Below are 26,315 nucleotides of genomic sequence, written 5' to 3'. Positions count from 1 at the left end.
AGCTATGTAGTCCAGTTCAAATCCATTCAGTTCAAGGGTTCCTTCTGTCACTAAACCTATCGCTGATACAATTACACGCTAGCTCAGGAGGACTATATCAAGATAGCATCTCAATAACATCAATGGCAGTGTTCTCTGCAGTCAAAATACAGGTAGTTTGCTTGTTCCCAAAGAAATATAATATCTGCAATAACATATTGCTTTCCTTTATACACATAATATATTTTTTCTAACTCAAGTACATGACTCACTTCATTTATCCACATGTTATATGTAGGAGGTACACTTTTTTCCAAAACCTAGGAATCAAACGTCTGGCACAGCTAAGCATGCAATGAAGCAGTTTCTTTCGATATATGCATGTTATTTTAGGGGTATCGCTCAGTAACACCAAACTTGGGGTAAATATAATGGGCCTTCACAGTACACGTTCCACATGTTTATTTATATTGTCCCAGTAAGTGTGTGAGAGAGTACCCACCCCCCCCCCACAATGTCTCCAACATAGTAAAGAGGTATTGGGGAAAATGCTTTGCAGGCAGTGGGGAGTTAGATACCACCTCGAAAGTAGCTTATAGTTCATTTCAACCAACACTAATAATAGAGATGATTGCTTAGTTTCTGAGAAAATGTGACGCCACTGAGTGTCTGGGATTTCCACATTTAGCTCTTTTTCCCATTTTGTGATAAATGTAGGCTTCTTGTTAGGGAAGGTTCCTGTAAGTAGCATGTATATGATAGATACATGAGATTTGGTTATTGAAGTAGACGTACACAGGTTTTTGAGGGGAGTTAGGGGTCTTGTAAAATCAGACTTATGGGCACTGGTAAGAATGGCATGTCTGATTTGAAAATATGGGAACCATAAGTGGAAAGGGGCCCCTAATAGCAGATTTATTTCAGCTTGGGGCTTTATAAGCCCGTTCTGTAATACCATGTGTGCTGGGATATTAGTGGGAGTACCCTCAATCTGTGGTCGGGGAAAGGTATGAGATTGTAAGAGCAGAGGATTATCGAGCAAAGGGGAGAGAGGTAAAATCTGTGTCGAAATCTGTTTATCTTCAATTAGGGTTTTGTCCCATGTCTTAAGTGTGGCAGCAATAGAATAATTTCCCGAGATCTGACTTGGTCTGTTTTTATGTGGTATCCAACATTGGTCACCCAGGTTCAGGCCACCCGCTAAGAAGGTTTCTATCTGTATCCAGGGATTACCCAGTGAAGAGTGCTTCCAAGCAACTACGCAAGCAATGTGGACCGATTTATAGTAATTCATTAAATTCGGGGATCCTAGACCTCCATCCTCTTTATTTAAAAATATAGTATTCCTAGCTACTCTGGGTCTCTTTTGATCCCAAATAAATAAATCTAACATTTTTGTTGTTTTAATAAATACTGTGTGGGAAGGTCTAACGGAAGGACCTGGAACAGGTATAGGTAGGTACTTAGGGAGGAGGTTCATTTTTATTGCATTGATGCGTCCTACCCAGGAAAGGTGACCCTGTCTACTCCAGAGCTCTAAAGACTTACTAGTTTCTAGTTGGAGGGGTATATAATTGAGGTGCAACAGTTCCATATAGTTAGGTGAAATGTCTATCCCTAAATAGTGTATTTTGTTGGTCATTTGAAAAGAGGTGTTGCCTGTAATGTAGTGTAATTTGTTCTCTGTAATGTGTATCGGGAGAAGCATCGATTTCTCCATGTTAACAGAGAAATTTGAAGCTAGTTTATATTCCTCCAGCTCGTCAAGTAGGGCAGGGATGGAGGTAAGTGGGGAGCGTATTGTAAATATAATGTCATCAGCATATAGAAGACATTTTTGGTGGATCTCTCCAAAGGAGACACCCCTAATAAGAGGGTTATTTCTGATTTGCACAGCTAGTGTCTCTACCACCATTGCAAAGAGCAGCGGTGAGAGAGGGCATCGCTGACGGGTACCATTATTTACATAGATTATTTGTGAAAGTGTATTGTTTGCATTAACGTGTGCTGATGGGCCAGTGTAAAGTGCTTTTATACGGGAAATCAATTTTTGTGAGAAACCAAATTTTGACAGGATGGACCATAGGAAATACCAGTCCACCCTGTCAAAAGCCTTCTCCGCATCCATAGATAGCAGGACTAAGGGCATTTTAATAGCAGTGAATAGAGTCTGTAATACTCGAATAGTATTGTCCTTAGCTTCTCTGCCTGGGATAAATCAGTTTTGGTCGGAGTGCACAAATAAAGGTAGATATTTATTTATTCTTGTGGCTATTAGTTTGGCATACAGTTTAATGTAGATGTTTATTAAGGATATGGGACAGTAGTTGGATACTTTATCATTAGGCTTATTTGGTTTAGGGATAACAGAAATAGTGGACTCTTGTAGAGTTGGTGTTAATTGTCCCTCCTGATCTATAGAGTGGTACATGCTTAACAGGTGGGGACAAACGAAACACCCATAGATGGGAAGAGCTGGCCTCTCTCTCATAAGACATGAAAGCTATATTACAGGAAATCTAAGTGCAGAAATTTTACTGTGTATTCATGTGAGAAGGGGAGCAGTTAATAATGCCAAATCTCTGAGTTGCATTTATCAAGTAGAAATCCAGTCAACCATAGCGAGACATCATGTAAGACAATATGTGCATTATAATGAAGTTTTTAACAATCAGACGTAATACATAATATCAGTCACCTAGCATAAGAGCTGTAGCATAGTGGGAAGCTGTAGTGTTATAAGTGTATCAGCCAACAACCCATTAAGTGGATATGACACATTAGCTAAAGGAATATATAACTTATATATAGGTATATGACCATTGGAATCCAGGAATCCATGGAAATTTTAGTGTAGGGCTCAGATAGGGTTGTGCAGAGTACATCCCTTGATTATAGATCAGCAGAAACCAATCACCATATCAAGACCCCCTAGCTCAGAGTATGCTTTTAAACTATCCCCAGCATATTAAAATGGCTGTATCTAGCGTACATCTAGTTAAGACTGTCAGATATCTGGGCTTTGTTTCATACAACACTTCCTGTGAACAAAGAGTACACCAACAAACAGAAGAGTGATCATGGAGCTAAAAGAAATTGTACAGCCCATAACAGACCTACAATAAACATAGAGGAAGCAGTAAAAATACACCGTACACTGTAACAAGAGAAAAATGGAATACAGAATGCTTACTAAGTGTCCATACTGTGAGTCCATCCATAAAACAGTCTGAGAAAAAAAACAAAAAACATGGTAAATTAAAAAGGGGTTGTGTTATCCTCGGAAGGTGGCAGGAGCAAGATCTTCATAATAAGGTTTTGGTCGGACTCTCATGCATGCCCCTGTCTTAACCTACCCCTATTTTCACAGCTTTTACAGTGCATATGTAAAACAAAGCTTTCCCAATAAACAAATAGTTGTCACCATCATCTGCATCGGGTTGATCTTTGCTAAACATGTGCGGAGGACACCGCTTCCACTGCGCTGGAGGGGTACATGATCTCTGAAGTCTTTTTTCCTTTACAGGTGGCTTGGTATTCCATACGTTCAGACATTTTGTGGCCTTGTAATGGGCTGTTCGTGGAACGATCCCCGTCATAGCCGGAGCTCCAGTTGCCCCGGGAGGGAGACCACCATTTCTCGAACTTGTATGTTGCGTGCAGTAACCTGGCTGTGTATCCGCTCCCCCGGGCTTGTTATATGTGCCGAGGTGACTTCTGTCAGTAGATCATCTTGTTCCATGGTGTCGCAATTCACTGCACATACTCCGTCCTGAAAGCTGTATTTTTGAATAAGTGAATCCAAGCGGCTCTCTAACTTAGTGAAATGGGCAGTTAGTAGCCTCTCTATAGACCCCCATAAGTCCTCTGCTGAGCTTTCCACAATCATTGCTCAGATTAGAATTGGATTCCACAACAAATGAGTAGGTAGGAACTTATTGAGAGCTGCCTTTGAGATAGATATATGCGCGGCCACTTAACCCAGATAGCCCGGGGGGAGGATGTCACATTCTTGCGGGTAGGCCTCAGCTGTTAGAAACAAGTATACAGTCACTATTTAGGACAAAAAAATAAGGTTCTCCAACTCACAATGCGTTCATGCAGCTTTTAAGAAGAGCCAAAGTTATAGATTCTGCCTCCAGTTAGTAATATTTGGCTGATTGTGGAGTTAACTTGAGGAGCTGCAAATAATGTGTCCTATCATGGCTGCGGCTAGACACTCCCCCCAAAATTGCTATTTTATTAAAATACACAAAGTTAAACATATAAGAGACCTCAATTTCTATTTTCATAAATGCTAGCCTATAGTGTGACTATTTTTATAACACAATGTGCCCTTGACGATTTGCCTGCATTATAGCTGATGCTATTTTCTGCAAATAAATGGAATGTCAAAGCTTTACTCATCTGTTCAAATTCAGTACTGTGAATTTATGTTGTGCGGACTTCTCTAGAGAATGCTATGTGCATTTTAAATTATGCTTCAATCGCACTTGATTTGTACAAGTTTTGTTGAAAGTATGGTTTTCATTATTTTTTTTTTTTTTCTAAATGTAATTAGAAAGCATTTGGCAGTGGCCAGATCATGGGCTTAGTTTTATTAGTCTTATTGGATAATGAAAATACTGTATTAAGTCCATGCTTTTACATTTGTGATATTGTGCATATGAAATATGGAGGGCATTGTTATTTCCTAATTCATTTCACTTGTAATTTTAAATTCTGCAACCTGTTGCAAAAGTTCTTTGAAGTGGCATTGATATTAAAGATTTGATAAAAGAATCTATATGCTCAAAAATATAAATTCTATTTTAATTTCTGATCTTCTTTATACATTTTTCTAAAGTGCAGCCCGGGGGACGAATGGACGGAGGGCTATTTGACCCTCACTTTATGGGAGTGTTGGTAGGCTCCGCTGTGGGGGTGGAGGATGATGGGAGGAGTTAAATACTCCTCCCCGGCTGAAGAGCGGCAGTTGCAGAGTAAGGAGCAGCACGGAAGGGGGAAGTTTTCATACCTGAAGTTTTTTCTTACCTGATGGAAGCTCTGCTGTCGGAGTTGCTGGTGGTCGACAGGCAGAATGGTGAAGAGTGGATCCGGGAGCGGCTGAGCGGAGGTGCAGTGGCGGTCGGTGTTCCAGGTGAGGAGACTGCGTTGAGCAGGACCAGAGGACGGCCAGCCAGGAGGTCGCGACCACTGGAGCGTCTAAGTCTGGATCTTGACGGCGCCAGGTTCAGGAGAGGTAGCACGGGGCCTGGGCGGCCGGTGGAGGCAGTTGGAAGGCTGGATGGCGGTCGAGGACGTCGAGCAGGAGCTGGGGCCGAGTCGCGGCCTAGCACGGTGCCGGTTGCTGACGTCATGGTCGGGCGGCGTCAGGAGGAACCGGGCGCTGGAAGAGGCAGGAGGAGATCGTTGAGGGGCAGGACCGGCAGCGTGGAGGAAGGTAAGTGCCGCTGGGCTATCGAAGTGGGGCGGCAAAGAGGAACTAGTAAAAAAAAAAAAAGAGAAAGAGGTGGACTCTGGCTAAGGAGGGGGGGATCCGGGATAAGGCTCAATGGATATTGGGAAACGAGTTGGTTAAGGATGGGTATAAATAAGAGTAAAGAGGGGATTCTGGCTGAGGGGGGGGGGGAGCTGGGATAAGGCTCAGGGATACGGGGAACGAGTGGGGAAGAGATGAAGGGCTTAACGGGGGAGCCAGAAAATGGGTAAGGGAGGTGGAAGGGACAGGTGGGCATGTTTTTGCAAGGCAGGGGTGGGCCAAAAAAAAAAAAGAAAAAGGTGAAGGGGTAGTTGGAGAAGTTAGGGAGGTTATAATGAGGGAGTGGGGTTTTGAGGTTGACAGGATGAGGGGGCCATGTGGTTAAGGGGGGCCATGTCTAGGGGGACAGGGAGTGGTACAAAAAAAAAGGGTGGGGTCTACTGTTGGTGTTTATGGGGCTGGTAATGAGTCCTCCACAGGACTGGGTGTTTTTTTCCCCAGGGGGGTCTGTTGAGTTGGTAGGGAGCAGCCCACACAGGAATAAGGGGGGGCAGCTGCTACAGCTTAGGGGGAGGCCACAACGGTTGGGGGGGTTTGTGTAAACAGGGGGAGGGTGGGGGGGAGGTCTGTGGGGTGTTACTGGACGGGGGGAGAGGTAAGGGGATATAATTTTTTCTGATTTTCAGGGCCCGCTGCGGCAGACAGAAGGGGTGTGGAGGCTGCGGAAGCCAGGAGGAGTGAAAATAGGGAACGGCAGGAGGAGGTTACGGATCCGCCACTAGAGTTGGAGGCCAGGGGCAATTTTGAGGAGGAACAGTGACGGCTGGCCAGGTAGGAGGTATGGCAACCCTGGTGCAGCTTTTTCAACTGTTGTCTCCCAAACGGAGTGCAGAAGGGGTGGGACAGAGGGAAGGGGGTTGGGGGGCCAGAGGGGAGAGAGGGGGGAAAGGGGTGTATTGACTATGTCTTCTTCACAATCTGTAGGTGCTGGAGGTAGGAGGGAGAGGGGCTCATCGTCCGCTGTCAGGGCAGCAGGGTCCGGAGGTCACCGGAGATCGAGATCACCAATACGGCGGCCTCAGGGTGGAGGCAGTCCCGCGTCACCGCCCCGAGCACGAGTGGAAAGAGATTGGGAAAGGAGTAGGTACGGCAGGGGGCGTTCTCCTGCCAGGCGAGATGGAGTATGAAGGAGGCTGGACATCAGCAGAGGTCGGGAAAGTGAAGGGAGAGAGCAGAGGAGAGACCAAGGGTCGGGTAAAGCACAGATGCCGATGACGGTGCAGCAGACTACAGGTGAGGTGACGGCTGGTGGTGCGCCAGGAGTGAATGTTGTGGGGAGTGGAGAGAGAGAAATGCTAGTGACAGGCTTGAAGGGGCTGTTGGCGGTGCTGAAGAAGCCTAGTGGGGTGGGGGTCCCGGTGGCATCGGCGTGGGTGGCCCCGGGTACGGGGACGTCGGTAGTAGTAGCGCAGAATAGAGGAGGCACGGGAGAAGGAGTGTCACCTGTAGCGGTAAGGGAAGTGGTTAGGGTGCTGGAAGGGGCACTCAGGAGGCCTTGCCTATGCTCGGTGGGCCCGTTAGGTATTCATCTAACGAGTGAGTTGAGGGAAAAGATAGGGAAGAGGGAATTTGTGGAGATATTCTCCCTGTTGTCCTTGGAGCATGTGTTAGAGGTGAAGGAGGATGAGAAGGAGAAGGGTAAAAAGGAAGAGGAGGAGAGAAAGAAAAGGTGGAGGAAGTTACCCAAGACATTTGCGAACTGGTCCCGGGCTTTTCGGATATTAGCCAGCGTGTTTTGTGAGAAGTTCCCTGAGCAAGGGGCATCTCTTTTTTGCTATTATGAGGAGATAGCTAGCGCCTTTGGGACATATGGAGGGATGGCCTGGTGGAAGTATGATGAGGGATTTAGGAGGCGTATGGCAGTCCGCCTAGAGATGCGTTGGGACGATAGGGATATGGGAATATGGTTAGAGATGATGACCCCGTTGCGGGGGACCCATTCCTTTTGGAGTTGCGGACAGGTGGGGAGCAGTGCTGGAGCCAGCACAGGAACTGGGACAGCCATACGCAAGGGACTGTGCTTCCAATTCAATGAAGGACAGTGTAGGTTCGGATCCTCTTGCAAATACAAGCACGAGTGTTCGGTGTGCGTAGGGATCCATTCTGGGGCAAAATGCTTCCGGAAGGGCAGAATGGGGACCCAGCCAGGAGAAGTGGGTTTACCGGGCACGGATGCCAGTGAGAGTAAGAAAGATAGTCCCGTGGCTCGAGGCGTACGCCCGTGAGCGGGGGCACGCAGGGGATGCGGAGTTGCTCCTAACGGGGTTTAGTTTGGGGTTTTTGATCCCGTTTAGGGAGCAAAGGGGGTTGTCCTTCGCGGGGAATTTGAAATCAGCAAAGGAATTTCCGGAGGTGTTGAGGGAGAAGCTGGGGAGAGAGGTCCAGCTGGGGCGGATGGCGGGCCCATTCCGGGTCCCGCCGTTCCCGGATCTAAGGGTGTCCCCGTTAGGAGTGGTGCCAAAAAAGGCCCTGGGCCAATTCCGAATGATACACCACTTGTCTCACCCTTGGGGTGTATCTGTGAATGATGGCATCGATACTGAGCTGGTTTCGGTGAAGTATGCATCGTTCGATAAGGCGATCTCGGTGGTGAGGGCAGCTGGGCAGGGTGCCCTGTTGGCAAAAGCGGATGTGGAATCCGCGTCCACCCGAGGTGCCACCACCTCTTGGGGTGCAAGTTTGAGGACCAATTCTACGTGGACCTCTGCCTCCTGATGGGCTGCTCAATTTCCTGTTCATATTTTGAAAGGTTCAGCTCATTCGTGGAGTGGGTGGTGAAGAGGAGGTCTGGGAAGGTCTCAGTAGTGCATTACCTATATGATTTCCTCTTTGTGGGCCCGGCAGGGTCAGCGGTATGAGAGCTGCTGGTGAGGTTGCATAAGAATTTGGAATTCCCGTGGCAGCTGAGAAATCGGAGGGCCCGGCCACGGTCCTGAGTTTTTTGGGGATCGAGGTGGATTCGGTCAGGATGGAATGCAGACTCCCGGAGGACAAAATCCAGGATCTGCGGGAGGCGATTGACAGGGTCCTGAGCAGCAGAAAAGTCTTACTCAAGGAAGTGCAATCGCTGTTGGGTACGTTAAATTTCGCTGGGCGAATTATACCCATTAGGCGTATTTTCTGTCGCAGATTGTCCCTGGCGACAGTTGGAGTGACCAATCCGAAATTTCACATCCGTCTATCTTCAAATGTGAAGGAGGATTTGGAAAATCTTTTTGGAAGACTTTAATGGTAACTTGTTAATTCAGGAGACAGGTTGGTTGGACGACCAATTGTGTTTATTCACAGATGCGTCGGGTGCCCATGGTTTTGGGGCATTTCTGAATGGCAAATGGTGCGCGGGGGCTTGGCCAGAGGTGTGGGTTGAATGGGGACTGACAAAAAAATTGACTTTTTTTGAGCTGTTTCCATTGGTGGTTGCTTTGAGGATCTGGCCTGAGCATCTCAGGGACAAGAGGGTTTGTTTTCATTCCGACAATTTAGGAGTAGTGTGGGCGATTAATCGCCTGACGCCAAATTCCCCGGCAGTGATCCGTTTACTAAGGGCATTTGTGTTGGAATGCTTGCGGTGTAATGTGTCATGGAGGGCGATGCATGTCCCAGGGCGCCTTTAATGTAATTGCTGACTCTTTATCCCGGTTTCAGTGGGATTGATTCCGAGAGGCAGCCTCCGGGGCAGATGCGGAAGGCAGGGAATGCCCGGAGGATCTGTGGCAGCTTGGTTGCCAGGAGCATTGAGTCTGGTACAAAGGGCGTTAGCTCCTAGCACATGGAGGGCTTACGTCCGAGTGTGGAAAATGTGGAGGAATAGGGTGGAGCAGGAAGACCGACAAGAAGTCAGGGAGGAGTGGGTGAGAATGCTGGTGGAGTGGATAAGGAGTTGGGGGAGAGAAGGGCTGTCGCCCTTAGAGATCTGGAGGAGGATGGCGGCTTTGGCCTTTCTGTTCAAAATGTTGGGGCAGGTAGATTTGACTAAGGTCTTTGTGGTGCGGATGGCGGTGAAAGGTTTGTGTAAAAGGAGGGCGCGGGCGGATGGGAGGCGACCGCTGACATTTGCCATATTGGAAGGGGTGGTTGAGAGGCTAAGGGGCATTTGTTCCTCGCGTTACGAAGAAAAGTTATTTAGAGTGTCTTGCGTGCTGGCTTTTTTCGGAGCATTTAGGGTGTCGGAACTGATGGGGAGGAATCGGCGGGATTTAGAGGGCCTGGCTAGGCAGGATGTGGTGTTAAAAGAAAGGTCGGTGGAGCTATGGGTGAGGAGATCCAAAACGGATCAGGAAGGGAAAGGTGCCATGGTAGTATTGCGGGAGATTGGGGGCTGTTGCTGCCCGGTTGGGTCGGTCCGAGAATTTTTGGAGGTATCATGAAATGCATCAGGACCGTTGTTGATGCATAGGGACGGGACTCCCTTATCTAGTTATCAGTTTGTGGCTGTCGTGCGAAAGGCATTAGTGGCGATGGGGATAAACAGGGAGGATTTTGGTTCCCATTCGTTTCGGATCAGGGCGGCGACGGAGGCAGCGACTTTGGGTTTGGATGCGGGGGTGATCAGAAAGATTGGCAGATGGAGGTCTGAAAGATTTAAGGGGTACGTAAGACAGGAGCTGGTGTTGCAACCGGGGGGGTATTGATGAGTAGAAATCTTTTCTTCGTTGACAGGGCCGGTAAACTGCTGGATCTTAGGACACTCCTATGTTTTTTGGGCGAGGAAGGCGGCAGCTGTTAAAGATAATGGGTTGCAGTTGGGGTTTTCCAGGGAACTGGTGCAAGTAAGGTTGTTAGGGGTTCGAGGTATGAAGTGGGCCCAGGTGGTTGGGAAGGTGTCTGAGTATTCTAAGATGTTTAACCCCCCACAAGTGTTGGTCATCCATGCGGGTGGGAACGACCTAGGGTACATGTCCCAGAAGGATTTACTTTGGGAAATGAAGAATGGGATGGATATGTTGCTGGCATTGTTCCCTGTATTGCTTTTGGTGTGGTCTGAGATTGAGAGCAGGCTGGTGTGGAGTTCCGCTTGGGGCACTAAGAAGTTGGAAGCATCTAGAAGGAAGGTGAACAGGACAGTCAGTGGGTATGTGAGAAAGCTGGGCGGTGTGGGCCTTAGACATGTGGAGTTTGAGGGGGAGTCAGGCAGGTGTTTCTACTTGAGGGATGGTATTCACCTGAATGAAGTTGGTTTGCACCTATTTAATTTCACTATTAAGGAGGGGATTGAAAAGGCCTTAGCCCTGTGTGGCGGTACTCGCTGAGGGCGAGTGGTGGCGGGGTGCTTGCTGTGATCTATTGAGGCTTACGCCTGATGGATAGTGGCTGGTACTTCTGTCGGTAACAGAAAGTGGAAAGTGATGGTGGACGCCCCGCCCCTGAAAGGGGGTGGGGGCTTATGGAGAGATTAAAAGCAAGCACTGGGTGAATTGTTAAAAATGAGAGGTTTATATTGGTTTAATAAACAGGCTGTGGCCTTTTCTTCCCCATAAATAGTGGTCTTGTTTTTTATTGAGGAAGGATGGAGTGAACTCAGAAATGGGGGGTCATGCTACTATATACACAGTGAAACTTCTGGAAATCTATTTATAACAGTAGGATATGATGTCAAATAAATTGTGCTGTTTTGTCAAGTAGGTGTGCTAAAACATTCATTCACAGATGTAGGTTGGGCATATAGGATGGGCACTAAAAAATGAGCTGGTTTATGCAGTTAAGCTAAAAAAACAGAGATACAATGCCTCTCATTCAGCAGCTTTTCCTACCACTATACTGTATTAAAAAAAAAAAAAAAAAACAACAATTCTAAGGTGACAATAAATTAAAATTCTAGAACAGAAACAGTTTTTAAAAAACAAACAAAAACCAAAAAAAAAAAAAAACACATTTGTAGAATTTTAGTTGTACTTGTTACTTCAGTTTTTTATACAGTATTTGTAAGTCATTCTTTCCAGCCTTTCACTAAAGCTCAGGCATATTTTCATGTAAACAATGACAATTTAGCCCATGTTAAGAATATTTGTTTTTGTGTCAATTTAATAATTTGCTAAATATCTGTGGCATTAAAGGATTGGGTAATTATATTATTTTACTGCATTATTTAGTTTTTTGGTTTTAACCTCAGAAGTTGTAATTTCAGATACACGTTTTTAGCACTGTGTGGTCAGGTTAGACATTAACCCCTTCATAATTTCAAGTCTGGGATCGAATCATGGGTAGTAGTAAAAATCACGGATCAAAACTAAGTAGATATTTATTCAAGCTTGAAAAGGATAAAAGTAGTCTTAGGACAGGGTAGAAAGTCCTAATGGCGTGAAGCGGTTAATATGCTATTGCCTTCTTTACTAGCTACAACACCTAACTGCAACTCCTGGGTGACACTCCTGGGTTTTGGGTTTCATGTGATCTGTTGCTATTGATTAACAGAGACTATTTGGGTATGGACACGTTTAGGAATCTCATACCACTTCAAGGAAGTGAGAGAATTTTTTTTTTTTTTTTTTTTATAAACAGTCCTATGCAGTGCCGTTTCATTTTGTGTTTTTCAATGTATTTGTACCAAAATCTCTTTTAAGCAACAGTGATATTTATGTGTTTAGTATTTTTCACCTCCAACTCCTTTAGTAGCATTTGCCTGCACTCTAATGCTATACTTTTCATGTATTACTTAGTTTCCTATGAAACTTTTAGTTAGGGGAATTACTACAGCATACACAGGGTTAGATTGCAAGTGGCGTGCTAAAGTTAGTGTGCATTATAAGAATATCATGGGAGTGTTAATATGCACTCGTATTACAAGTTGAAAGTAAATGTGTCCACTCGAGCATAATCATATTTAACGTGCATGAGATTAGCGCAATGGAAAACCTTGAGTAAAGGGTTAGTGCTTAAAAAAAAGTTGCACCAAGCACAACATAAGTAAATTAAATAAACAGTTACACTCATATAAGCACTATCTGATAAAAAATAGTCATATAAATATTCATACATTTCTTATAAGGGTTCAAAGGTATATGGTATATGGCCATGTATTTGACTGCAAAGGGCTATTATATATATATATATATATATATATATATATATATATATATATATATATATATATATATATAGAACAAGAACAGTATCACCACAGAATTTATCACCAAAATAATTTCAAGTTTTATTGACCCCCTTCTATGCAACAATAAACCAGTGCTTAAACATCACTTAAATAGTGTACAACAATACAATTACCTCCTCCCTTCATGCAAAAAAGCGCAAAAACTTACAAACTGGAAGTTAATCGTCACTGCACTATCACTTCAGCGTGATATACAAATTATTATTATTTACATTAAACATTACAACTTAAACCTTTAGAAATGTTTGGCTATAATGTATCCTTATGGGTAGTTTGCTACCTTATCACTGTGCTGAGTTGTGTCACGCTGTCTAGACATGCCATTAATTGTGTTTTCTTTTTTTTTTTTCATTTCATGTAGCATCTCCAAGTGAAAACAACCATTTGCTGTAAGATATCTTGAAAGTGTCACCGTGTTTATTGATTTATTTTAGTGTGATATGTTTGTATTATCTATTTGCTTTATTTTCATTTCATTTAGATCGATGGTGTTGGAGATATCTCTTTCCTGACTGCTATCAGCCTGCGGCTCATTAAGTAAGGTATATACTGCAATTTATTCTTTTGACTTCTTGTAATATTGAATGAATATCTGTTTGCCCAATATAATGGTAAGCTGTATTTACAGCTGTATCACTGACCTATGATTTAAAAAAGGGGTCTCCTTATTCTTTTCTTTTTTTATTGAAATGTTATTATATTTGTCTTTGGGGTAAATCTTGGTTAGCTATTCAGTTACATTTTTTAAGTGTATGTGTCTAAATGTTTTAGTATTTTATTGCTGCACTGTTGCTTGAACAGAACTATGGGGTCGATTGCAATCCTTTGGAAAAATGTATCTAGAAAGTTCACTCTTAAAGAATTTTGTAGATAAACCATTTTATAAGCTTTTCTAAAAGAGTGTAATCAACCTCTATTTGTTAGCCCCTTAGAGCTGAACATGGTCTGTAAGTCAAAGAGAGGTAGCATAAATTCCTAACTGACATTTCTGCCAATTAGCTCAGGATCAGGAGTGCATTACTGCCCCATTAATCACTTTATCTATGTGTTTAACTGTTTTGTTGTCATTAACCATAAAGGTAGAGGCAAACAATAGTACAATAAGAAAAATCTCTAATGCATTATAGCTATAGAGCATATTATTTCAGATTTATGCCCCTTGAAATTGAGTGAAATTGTAAAATATCTAATTTAGGGCTAGATTATGAGTGGAGCGCTATTTAGAGCTTCCATTCATGCGCTAACTTTGCTAAAACAAAGTTTTAGCACATGTTGAGTTGTGCTAACCCAACAGGAGTTATTATTAGTTCACATTCCAATGTTCTTCACTTTCAGAGCAATAGACTTTTTATTATAAGTACACATTTATATATATATATATATATATATATATATATATATATATATATATATATATATATATATATCAGAATCTGTTGTGGCTGATGCCAGGAACACGTTACCTACTAGAATGCATAGAATAAAGTTTGGTGGAGGATGGATAATGGTCTGGGACAGTTTTTTCAGGGTTTGGCCTAGGCCCTTAGTTTCAGTGAAGGGTCATCTTAATAATTTGTTATACAAAGACATTTTAGACAATTGGGTGCTTCCAACTTTGTGGCAACAGTTTGGGAAAGGTACTTTCTTGTTCCAGCATGACTGTTACAGCAGATAAAAGGGAGGAGGAAATAGTACTACTGGAAGGGAATGTGTAACAAGTTCATATAGGTGTAGTCGTCAGGATAGAAAAAGGCCAAGGTACTAATGGCACTACTGAGGTAACAAGCTTAGGATTCCCTATCTATAATTTATTATAGTCTGAAATAATCCAGAATCACAATAATTTATGCAGGGCACAGGTGCTGTGTACTGTATTTACACTAAAAGGAAAAAGAATCAATCTTAGGATTGATGGTTTTGTACACCTATATAGCACTCACATTCCTAAGAAGGATCGTCAGGGTATCCACATTCATTTGGCCATATAATGCACCTTGAACCACTTGTAGCAATACTCGATGTGATGTTGATGAAACACCTTTGCCACTGGGATATCACAGTAACAAATGTGTTATTATGCCAGATGCAATATTACAATTGACACAAAAATACAATAGTGAATGTGAGCCCTGGTAGGCTAGTATAATTCATTTTATACTTGTTGCCAATTCAAAGCTCATACCAAATAGTGCAAATAGAGGGCGGCAGGAGTTTTAGAGGAGAAATGTGTTGTTTTTCAGGTAATATGCTATTTAATTATAAAACCTTCTTACTTTCAGGATTTGGCTTAATACATAGGGACTTTCATGTCCCTCTAAACTTGACATAATAAATTATTCATTTATTGATTAACAGGGGAGTTTAAATTCTACCTGCTTAGTCTTTCTAAATCATTCAGTCCCCATAGCATTTTAGATTCCCGCAAAATGCTGCAATTCTGTAAACAGATTTGTTTCAGTCAAACAATATTTTAGATACAATACATTTTACTTAGAGAATCCTGTATAAAAATATACAGCTGGAACAATTCTATCTAATACATTATTCTAAACATTAAGATCTAGATTATAAGTGGAGCACAAGCAATAAGGGGTATATCTTGGGTGTTTGCTCGTGTGGGGTTTTTCACTCATATTACAAGTTGAAAGTAAACGCGATCGTTTGAGCGCAATTCAAGTTAACGCTTGTTGGATTAGCGCGTCCTCAGAGCTCTGGTTAACTGTGTAACAAAACACATCAAAAATAGATTACACAGTACAGTTACACTCATAATAATACTATCTAATAAAAAATTATATTTTTAAAAAAATTGCATAAAAGAGTTAACGGGGCTAAAAGATATGAGGTCTCAGTTGTTAGAAAAAAAAAGGCAGGCAAATAGCTTTAACATAGAGATACATACTTATACTTCTCTAAAGATGAATATGTATGTATATATTTATTGTAAATATATATATATATATATATATATATATATATTTATGTGTACATATGTATTCATATAGACATATGTATATATACAAATAAACATACATACATATGTAAACATATAAAGACATATATAAAAAAGCATTGGATCCCTTTGCATTTAAGTCGATGAAAACATGAAAAAAAACAAGTATCTCACAAAAATGAGTAAACACCTCACATTTTTGTAAAAAAAAATGACACTTTGCTACAATGTAAAGTAGTGAGTGTACAGCCTGTATAACAGTGTAAATTTGCTGTCCACTCAAAATAACTCAACACACAACCATGTGTAAACCGTTGGCAACAAAAGTGAGTACACCCCTAAGTGGAAATGTCCAAATTGGGCCCAATTAACCATTTTCCCTCCCCGATATCATGTGACTCGTTAGTGTTACAAGGTCTCAGGTGTGAATGGGGAGCCAGTGTATTAAATTTGGTGTTATCACTCTCACACTCTCTCATACTGGTCACTGGAAGTTCATCATGGCACCTCATGGCAAAGCACTCTTTGAGGATCTAAAAAAAGGAATTGTTGCTCTACATAAAGATGGCCTAGGCTATAAGAAGATTGTCAAGACCCTGAAACTAAGCTGAAGCATGGTGTGCAAGACCATACAGCGGTTTAATAGGACAGGTTCCACTCAGAATAGGCCTCGCCATGATTGACCAAAGAAGTTGCGTGCACGTGCACAGCATCATATCCAGAGGTTGTCTTTGGGGAATAGACGTATGAGTGCTTCCAGCATTGCTGCAGAATTTGAAGAGGTGGGAGGTCAGCCTGTCAGTGCTCAGACCATACGCTGCACACTGCATTAAATTGGTCTGCATGGCTGTTCGTCCCAGAAGGAAGCCTCTTCTAAAGATGATTCACAAGAAAGCCCGCAAACAGTTTGCTGAAGACAAGCAGACTAAGGACATGGATTACTAGAAACATGTCCTGTGGTCCGATGAGACCAAGATAAACGTATTTGGTTCAGATGGTGTCAAGGGTGTGTGGTGGCAATCAAGTGAGGAGTACAAAGACAAGTGTGTTTTGCCTACAGTCAAGCATGGTGGTGGGAGTGTCATGGTCTGGGCCTGCATGAGTGCTGCCAGCAGTGGGAAGCTACAGTTCATTGAGGGAACCATGAATTCCGACATGTACTGTGACATACTGAAGCAGAGCATGATTCCCTCCCCTCAGAGACTGGGTTACAGGGCAGTATTCCAACATGATAACGACCCCAAGCACACCTCTAAGACGACCACAGCCTTGCTAAAGAAGCTAAGGGTAAAGGTGATGGACTGACCAAGCATGTCTCCAGACCTAAACCATATTGAGCATCTGTGGGGCATCCTCAAAAGGAAGGTGGGGGAGCGCAAGGTCTCTAACATTCACCAGCTCTGTGATGTCATCATGGAAGAGTGAAAGAGGACTCCAGTGGCAAGCTGTGAAGCTCTGGTGAACTCCATGCCAAAGAGGGTTAAGGCAGTGCTGGGAAATAATGGTGGTCACACAAAATATTGACACTTTGGGCCCAATTTGGACAATTCCACTTAGGGGTGTACTCACTTTTGTTGCCAAAGGTTTAGACATTAAAGGGACAGTCTAAATCAGAATTGTTATTGTTTTAAAAGATAGATAATCCCTTGTATACCCATTCCCTAGTTTTGCATAACCAACACAGTCATATTTATATATTTTCTACCTCTGTGATTATCTTGTATCTAAGCCTCTGCAGACTGCCCCTTTATTTCAGTTATTTTGACAGACTTGCATTTTAGCCAATCAGTGATGGCTCCCAGGTAACTTCACATGCAAGAGCACAGTGTTATCTATATGAAATACGTAAACTAACATCCTCTAGTGGTGAAAAACCTGTTAAAATGCATTCTTAAGAGGCGGCCTTCAAGGTCTAAGAAATTAGCATATGAATCTCCTAGGTTAAGCTTTCAAATAAGAATACCAAGAGAACAAAGAAAAATTGGTGATAAAAGTAAATTGGAAAATTGTCTAAAATGACATGCCCTATCTGAATCATGAAAGGATTTTTTTGGACTAGACTGTCCCTTTAATGGCTGTGTGTTGAGTTATTTTGAGGGAACAGCAAATTTACACTGTTATACAGGCTGTACACTCACTACTTTACATTGTAGCAAAGTGTCATTTCTTTAGTGTTGTCATATATATATATATATATATATATATACACACACACACACAGTATATATTAAGTTACTTTACACTTATGTTGCAGTGATTGCAACTGCAGTAAAATATTGAACCTTGTTCCTGATATAAATCTTGGATTTGTGGTGGGAGAATCTGCATTCAATGTAGAGGTGTCACAGTGAGATCCCATACTAGGCAGTCAACAACCACAGTAGTTTTGTGAAAGTGTAGTTTACTCACCCCTGCTACACAGAAGAATGGTTTAGAATGTGCCTTTAGTCACTGATATGAAATGAGTATTTAGCATCAAAGCTGGGTCTAACTTTGCATTTTTTCCATCTTGTCAAAATTCATAAGCTTATTATATTTGAATCCTTGCATTTATATACACCTTGTTCATCTCAACTCTAATATTACAGATGTTAATTATTAAGTGAAGTGCTACTACTTCCAAGTTCTCTCAGGAATGTAGTGAAAAATGCTACAAACAAATGAGTATTTGAAGACAACGACTACAGTTAAATGCTGCATGTCTGACGCTGGCTAGGGAGGCATCTAGGTGGCTAATGGCTAGATGGATGGCTAGATGGATGTCCAAGTTTTGTTCTCTGTCAAAGAGGGTGGCCATACCCAGTTCAGTGTTATCTAAAACTGTCAGAAGTTGTTCCAGCAGCACAAATGAGCAGGCAGCAAGGCTTAGGTCTCATACAATGAATACAACATTGGAGTGTTGTTTAAATGGACAGTCAAGTCCAAAAAAAAACTTTCATGATTAATTTAGGGAATGTGATTTAAAAAAACTTTCCATTTTATTTTCATCACCAATTTAGCTTTGTTATTTTGGTATTATTAGTTGAAAGCTAATTCTAGGAGGTTCATATGCTAATTTCTTAGACCTTGAAGACTGCCTCTAATCTGAATGCATTTTGACCACTAGAGGGCATTAGTTCATGTGTTTCATATAGATAACATTGAGCTCATGCATGTGAAGTTACCCTGGAGTGAGCACTGATTGGCTAAAAAGCAAGTCTGTCAAAAGAACTGAAATAACGGGGCAGTTTGCAGAGGCTTAGATACAAGGTGATCACAGAGGTAAAAAGTGTATTATTATAACTGTGTTGGTTATGGAAAACTTGGGAATGGGTAATAAAGGGATTATCTTTCTTTTTAAACAACAAAAATATTGGTGTTGACTGTCCCTTTAATATTGTCATAAGGAGCAGCACAAATGGGTAGATGAACAGAAGAAAAGCAGTCAGAGTGGTGTCAAATTGTCAAAAGTTGAAGCAGCAACAGCATTGCAAATGGACAGACAGACACACAGGGAAGAAGAAGAGATTGAGGTGACAACATTCTGCTGCTGAGGATGAATTTTAGAGATGTTTAGTGACTCTTCTTCTGGCCCATAGAACAGTTCCTCATCACTTAGACTGAATTACTGATAGCAGATAGCAGATGTGAGTTAGATTAACCTCAGAATGTGGGGATACCTAACTTTGTTTTGAGTAGTAATATATAAACAGATTACGAGTAGAGTGCAAACGTTTGCTCCCGAGTGATAAGGGTTTTAAGGGCTGATGCTGTATCTGGTAGTTCCAACCCCTTACAAAAACAACTTAACATAACTACTTAACTTATAAATAAAGACACAACACAGATAGCTGGGATTTAAAGACCATAACGATGGTCATATTTATTAACAAATATTAACTTGACTTCAACGGAAGTCATTCAAATATTTAACCTGTGGCGGCATTCGAGGCCTAGTAAACTATTAGCTCCATATGACAAGAGGTCGCAGCCAGATGTTGTGGAATTGCAAATGCCAAGGGTGGGGCGCAAATGTGGCCCCACCCCATTCCGTCTAATAGGCGCGGACGTCCTAAAGGATCTTCAGCCAGCAGACCCGCGGGGCGGGGCCCCCCAGGTCACGACCTGAGGACATCACCCCCGCCCATTAGCCCGACTGTCACCTCTGCAGACTCCGCCCTCAAATGTTGATGGCTACGACCTCCCGCCATTAGGAGATACGTGGATGTTATGATGCGCTTCAGCCTCTAAGGCACTGGTATGGCCAAGCCCTGCAGCAAAGCTCATCCAGGAAGCAAATAAATTACGGCTAAGGTCTTACCAAGACTAGGTCAACTAACCCCATCCCTGCCTTTCTCATCTAAAGGACCAGCAACCCGTCCGGGAAGCCATCTGCCTGAATGACGCCTAAAAATGTTGCATTAGCAACTACTTAATTAACCATTTAACAATAGGGTTGGGAGGGAGGGAAACTTTCTCCTTGCAAAATCCCAGGTGGAAGAGGCCAGATTGTTCCAGAACTTCCTTTATATTAGGTGAGCCTAAGACCTCCCCTCACCTTGCAACATTGTTGCTACTACACTGCACTGGGATTTTCCACTAGCCTGTCAGCTCATCCCTTAACTCCATTACAGGAGACTCTGCTACCTTTCATTCCCCTAAGGGCTGATGCTGTATCTGGTAGTTCCAACCCCTTACAAAAACAACTTAACATAACTACTTAACTTATAAATAAAGACACAACACAGATAGCTGGGATTTAAAGACCATAACGATGGTCATATTTATTAACAAATATTAACTTGACTTCAACGGAAGTCATTCAAATATTTAACCTGTGGCGGCATTCGAGGCCTAGTAAACTATTAGCTCCATATGACAAGAGGTCGCAGCCAGATGTTGTGGAATTGCAAATGCCAAGGGTGGGGCGCAAATGTGGCCCCACCCCATTCCGTCTAATAGGCGCGGACGTCCTAAAGGATCTTCAGCCAGCAGACCCGCGGGGCGGGGCCCCCCAGGTCACGACCTGAGGACATCACCCCCGCCCATTAGCCCGACTGTCACCTCTGCAGACTCCGCCCTCAAATGTTGATGGCTACGACCTCCCGCCACAAGAGACAGGCACTCCCACATAAACCGGGCTCTTGCCGCCACCTGCTAAATATTACTAACCAGAGCCGTTTTGAGGTCCACCAGGAAGATCACCAGCCCTTCGTCGGACAGGTGCACCCTGTCCGGGCGATACAGCCCTTTTTTGTCCGCTGAGATCAGTTCATGGCGGACCACAAAACCCCCTACCTCTAGTACTGCTCTACCCAGCTCCCTGTTAACTTTTTTTCTAACCCTATATGCTATCCTAGGTGTGGGAAAATATCTCCAACGCAGCCGGGGGATTATGTTGGACCAAGCCAGCCTAACCCCCGGGAACGTGGTACAGATCCACTTGACATCCGACCTCATCGCATTGATGAGGTCCAGAGCCGGTGCACTCCCTATATCATTTCCCCCCATGTGAAGGAGGATGATGTGGGGCTGTCCCCATCTATGTCTGGCATTCTGGAGGAGGGCAGGCAAACCATCCCACTGTAAGCCTCTACGGCCCAACCACCGTATTGATGCCTTAGACGTCGGAATCCCCAACTGCTGCCCCTCAGGAAGAGAATGGGCCTTCAGTGCCGCCCAGTGCACGTAGGAGTGCCCTATTATCCAGATGCGAGAAGGACCTGTAGCCACACCTGAAAAACGGATTACATAGTCAATCACCTTAGACTAAAATTAAACAACACAACCAGAACAACTGTAAAACGCCTGTTTCCTTACTCCTACACCGAATACCCCTTAAGCCTCAGCTGGGGGGCGCACGTAAGACTTGTAACATTGGGACCTCCATCTGCCCAACTTCTGTATGCGTTCTCCCTTCCAACCTAGCGCCGCCGCGCTGGTGGCAGCCCCTATTCGGAAGGAATGGGGGGTGATTCTACACTTCCCCAAACCTGCTGCAAGCGCTACCTTTCTGAGCACAGCTGCGAACTGGTACCGGGAGAGATTCGATCCGTCGGAATGCACTAAGAACTGGGCGGGGCCCCGCGGTCGCTGCGCCATGTAGGCCCTTGTACTCACAACCGGGCAGACGCCCGATGCTGAGGGAGTCAGAGTGATCCACACCCCTTTCCCCTCCTGGTCAGTCTTCGAGTGCGGGATAAACAATAACAAATTATCACCCGCCAGTTTGACATGAGCCAACTGCATACCCGTGTTAACCGCATCCTTTGAGGTTGCGAACAGCTCGCCTGGCCTGAGGGCCGCAAAGAACGCCAAGGAGAATACGCACTGAAACAGTTCTCTTTCGCCGGGTTCGACGCAAATGCCCTCGATTGCGTCCACCAGCCTGGCTAGCCTACAAAATGTGACAGGTTCGCGCGCATCTTTCGCTCTACCCTCGAGCCTTCCCCAGCCCTTAATCACTTGCTTCACCAGGAAACCTTTCGTGATATTGGGCCACTCTAGCATATTGCAAAAGAAGGAGATTGCAGCTATTCTATTGGATATAGCGCCCTTCGAAGTCCCTTGCCCGTGTTTCTCTGCCAGCCACTCCAAGAACAGATCCCTCGAGACCCTTTCCGGCGCTGCGCCCTGTTCGTGACAGTAACTTACCCACTCGCCCCAGTGCTGTGAATAAGCTCTCCACGTGTTCGGCGCCAGGGATGCCCTCACTAGGTGCCCTATGGACCTCCCTGCCCCGCCAACTGCCAAATAGAGTGGGGACAAGGTAAGCCAACTGCTGCTGCGTTAGGGGCCAGTCTGCGAAACTGTTCCCATTGAAACCTCGAGAGTGCCTCGCGGAAAACTGAATATTGTATTGCAAGCACCTCAGCACTAGCTGTCGCAAGTACCTAACAACTACCGGTGACGACGCAGACAACCTATTTATGGCGAACACAACGCTAGCGTTGTCCGTCCAAAACACTATGTAGCGATCCTTTAACGCCGGCCCCCAGAGCTCCATAGCCACAACTATGGGAAAGAGCTCCAGAAGTGTCAAGTTCCTTGTCAGTCCGGCTCGGACCCATGACAAGGGCCATGGCTCGGCGCTCCATTGCCCGTCCAAATAGGCGCCATAACCTGCTGCTCCAGCTGCATCCGTCAGCAGGTGCACTGTCTGACTGGAAACCCTAGGAGCGCGCCACAGCAGTGTTCCATTGAAGCCTTGCAGGAAGAGTTCCCATACCTTCAAATCTTCCCGCATGTCTTCCGAAACCGACACTTTACGTGTGCCGTGCGGACTGTAAAGTAAAGCTTCCATCCTCCTGTTAAACACGCGACCCATGGGTATAATTTTGCACGCGAAGTTGAGTAAGCCTAGCACTGACTGAAGCTCCCTCAGGGGCATGCTCTTCGCTGCCCTGGCTTTGCGCACCGCCGAGAGCATTGCTTCCACCTTATCGGCTGGGAGACGACATAGCCTTGCAGCAGTGTCAATTTCGATCCCTAAGTACGTGAGTCTTGTACAGGGGCCCTGTGTTTTTTCCTCAGCCAGTGGCACTCCAAATTTCGACATTAGCCTACGCATTACTGCGATCAGTCGATCGCATTCGCGTGTGTTCGCGGCGCCAACCAGCAGGAAGTCGTCCAGATAATGAGCGACTATTCCCCCGCCGGCCGCCGTGATAATGGCCCAGTGCAAGAATGAGCTAAACTCTTCAAAATAAGCACACGATAGCGAGCAACCCATGGGCAAGCATTTGTCTACAAAATAATTCCCCTCGAATTTACACCCCATCAGTCTGAAAGATGCTGGGTGTATGGGGAGTAACCGAAAGGCAGATTCGATGTCCATTTTGGCTAGCAGCGCGCCCGGACCCGCCGCCACCACCAATTCCAACGCCTGGTCAAACGATTGGTAAGACACCGAGCTTATCAGTGGGTCTATTGCGTCATTGACGGAACCCCCTTTCGGATAGGACAAATGCTGAATCAGGCGGAACTTCCCTGGTTCCTTTTTGGGAACCACCCCTAAAGGGGAAATAACCAGTTCAGGGATGGGAGGTTGTTCAAATGGACCAGCAAATCTTCCCAGAGCAATTTCTTTGCTCAGTTTCGCCCTAACTTCGCCCGGCATTTCGTAAGCCGACTTCAGATTCTTGTGCGACGAGGACCCCATTACCAACCCCAATGTTGGTATCTTGAAACCTTCGCCAATCCCCGCTAGTAGGTTGGCAGCCGACACCCTGTCTGGGTAGGCCGCCAGCCAAGGTCTAATGGCGTCCAGCTTCAGGGGTGTTGGAGCTCTTTTGTCCAGCCCCCCCCGATTTTGCCCCACGGAAGGCTCCTCTGTCCCTCCGCTTCGGGCATTCAACACCTGGGTGTTGACCGCTGCAGTACATGCAAGCATGCCGAAAGGAACAGGAAGCTCCTTTGTCACACTGCTTCTCATTGTACTTCCAGCACTCCCTGCCTCTCCGCTTGATGGGGCCCGTTGGCCTCTGGAGCCCTGACCGCAGCAAGGAAACTCCTGCCCCCCCCTTTTCCGGTATGAGCAGGGACCACAGGTCCAAGTCTTTTACCCCAAAGTTCAAGACCGGGTTACCGACCATCTTCCGCCTAAATTCGCTATCATAAGCACGCCACATGCCTTCCCCATATCTATTATAGATACATTCAATGATTTCCGCGTACTTAATTACATCAACCGCGGCCTCCGGCCTCTGTTCGATGTAGCAGGAGGAGAATACCCGAAAGCACTTCCTCCACTCCTCAAATGTATCTGGGTGCTGGATCTTCTTTGGCCCAGTCCCATCCTCACTACGCTCTTTGTCTCGCTGCGCCTCAAGGGACAGCTCGAACATATTGACGTATTTATGATCGCGGATTTTCTGTACCGTCTTGGGTTTGAGATGTGCATGGAGGCAGTGGATCTTGCAGGGATAAGAGTCCCCCTGCAACGCCACCCTCCTGGTACTGACTGACATGTCCTGCAGCTGCGCAGCGCTCTCGCCTCCCTGGCCAGTGCCCTTGGATATTGCCGCTGTGCTTTGCCCCGCTATCGGCGCAGGCTGCTCCATGCTACCTAAACCTCTAGCCTGATTACGCTCAGCCACCAATAGCCTTAACATTTTGAACATGCGATGCTGCCCCTTACTGTTAAGCCCTAATTTCTTCCCACCATCTGAGTCTGAATCAGTGCTATAGTCGGTGTCAGTGATGCGTGACAAATTAAATACATTTCTCTCACCAACTGCCGATGTTGAAGGGGTAGATATTCCTGGTGCAGCTGCCACTGATCCGCCTGACGGCTGTACAGATAGTCCTACTCCCGTTGTACCCGGGCCCTCTGTCCTCTGCGGTGTAGGCACCATGTCCTGTGGGGGAGAAACAAACAAGAGGGGAGTATCCAGGCCAGCCATGTGTCCCCCTTGACTGCCGCCCCCAATCGGGGTAGAAGTACTGCCCCCGGCCCTGTCTGGGACCCCTCTAGCCCTCTCGTCATTCATATCACCACTCCATTCATTCGCTGGCCCTGCCACATAGAGGGATTCTCTGACCACGCGCTCCCTGACTGAATGAACGCTCTGAGCACCTGCAGCAACAAGCCCTTGGCCTCCCTGGACCCCTGCAGTTATTGTGCATAGCGACTCGCCCTGTGCCCCATCAGTGGGCGCATTCTCCCTTGTTTGGGGTACATAGTTGCTGCTGGCACCCCCCCTGTTATACCACTGGCGCTCCAGCAATGCGCTTCTAGCTCTCCCATAAGCCTGCTTGTTAACATTAGACCCCCTGAGCCTCCCTCTCTGCACGCCGTGGCCCCTCTGTAAGAGACTTGCTCTGTTTGCCATGCTAGCTATTGCAGAGTGTCGCGCAGCGGAGCAGGCCTGCCCGGATACTCCCCCCTCACCTGTGGAGAGTACCCGGCTAGGCCTCTTGCGCGCTCGCTGAATGCGTCCCTCCGATCCAGGTTCCGGCCGTGTGACTACCGCGGCGCCGGAAGTGACGTCACGCGTGTCAGCTGACCGGCCGGAAATGGACGCGGCGGACGCAAGGCCGCAACCGGAGCCTGCACTGGTAGTTGCAGGCTCCGACTGAGCCACCAATGAAAGCGGCGGTCTGGTGAGTGGGCGAGGACCCGCAGGCCCCGCTCCAGTAGCCGACTGAGCCACCAATGAGGCATCCGGATGATTTTCAATACAGGGCCCTGCCTGATGAGGGTCGCTAGGCCCCTGGCCCACAAAAGGGGGATGATGAGGGGCGGTAGGCCCCGGTTCCACCCGGCCTGCCACCGGAGGCAGCACAGCGGCCGTGAGGGCCTTAAACATGCCCACAATGGCCGCCGCCGCCTCAGGAGACATTCCGGAGGCCATAAGGGCCCCCAGGCCTGCCTCCAGAGCCGTGTCCAGGCCAGATGGGCCAGTGCTCACTGCACCCGCAACCATAACAGCACCGGGCCCGGCGGGTGCAAGCTCAGGGGCTGGGGGGTTAATTACCACAACATTAGGAATCAAAGCAGAGGATACTGGCCTTGTTTTTTCCGGAGTTGGTGGCACCACATCCTCATCCTCCTCTTCAATCACAGGTGCACTCCTCGAGGATCTCCTAGGGGACTCCCTGAAGCGAATGGGCACCGCAGCACTTCTCCTGGACCTAGACATTTTCACTTGAAGAATGGCAAAACTTTCTCCTTGCAAAATCCCAGGTGGAAGAGGCCAGATTGTTCCAGAACTTCCTTTATATTAGGTGAGCCTAAGACCTCCCCTCACCTT

Source organism: Bombina bombina, chromosome 1 (genome assembly GCF_027579735.1).
Source record: "Bombina bombina isolate aBomBom1 chromosome 1, aBomBom1.pri, whole genome shotgun sequence".
NCBI lineage: Eukaryota > Metazoa > Chordata > Amphibia > Anura > Bombinatoridae > Bombina > Bombina bombina.
This window is presented reverse-complemented; position numbering follows the sequence as displayed.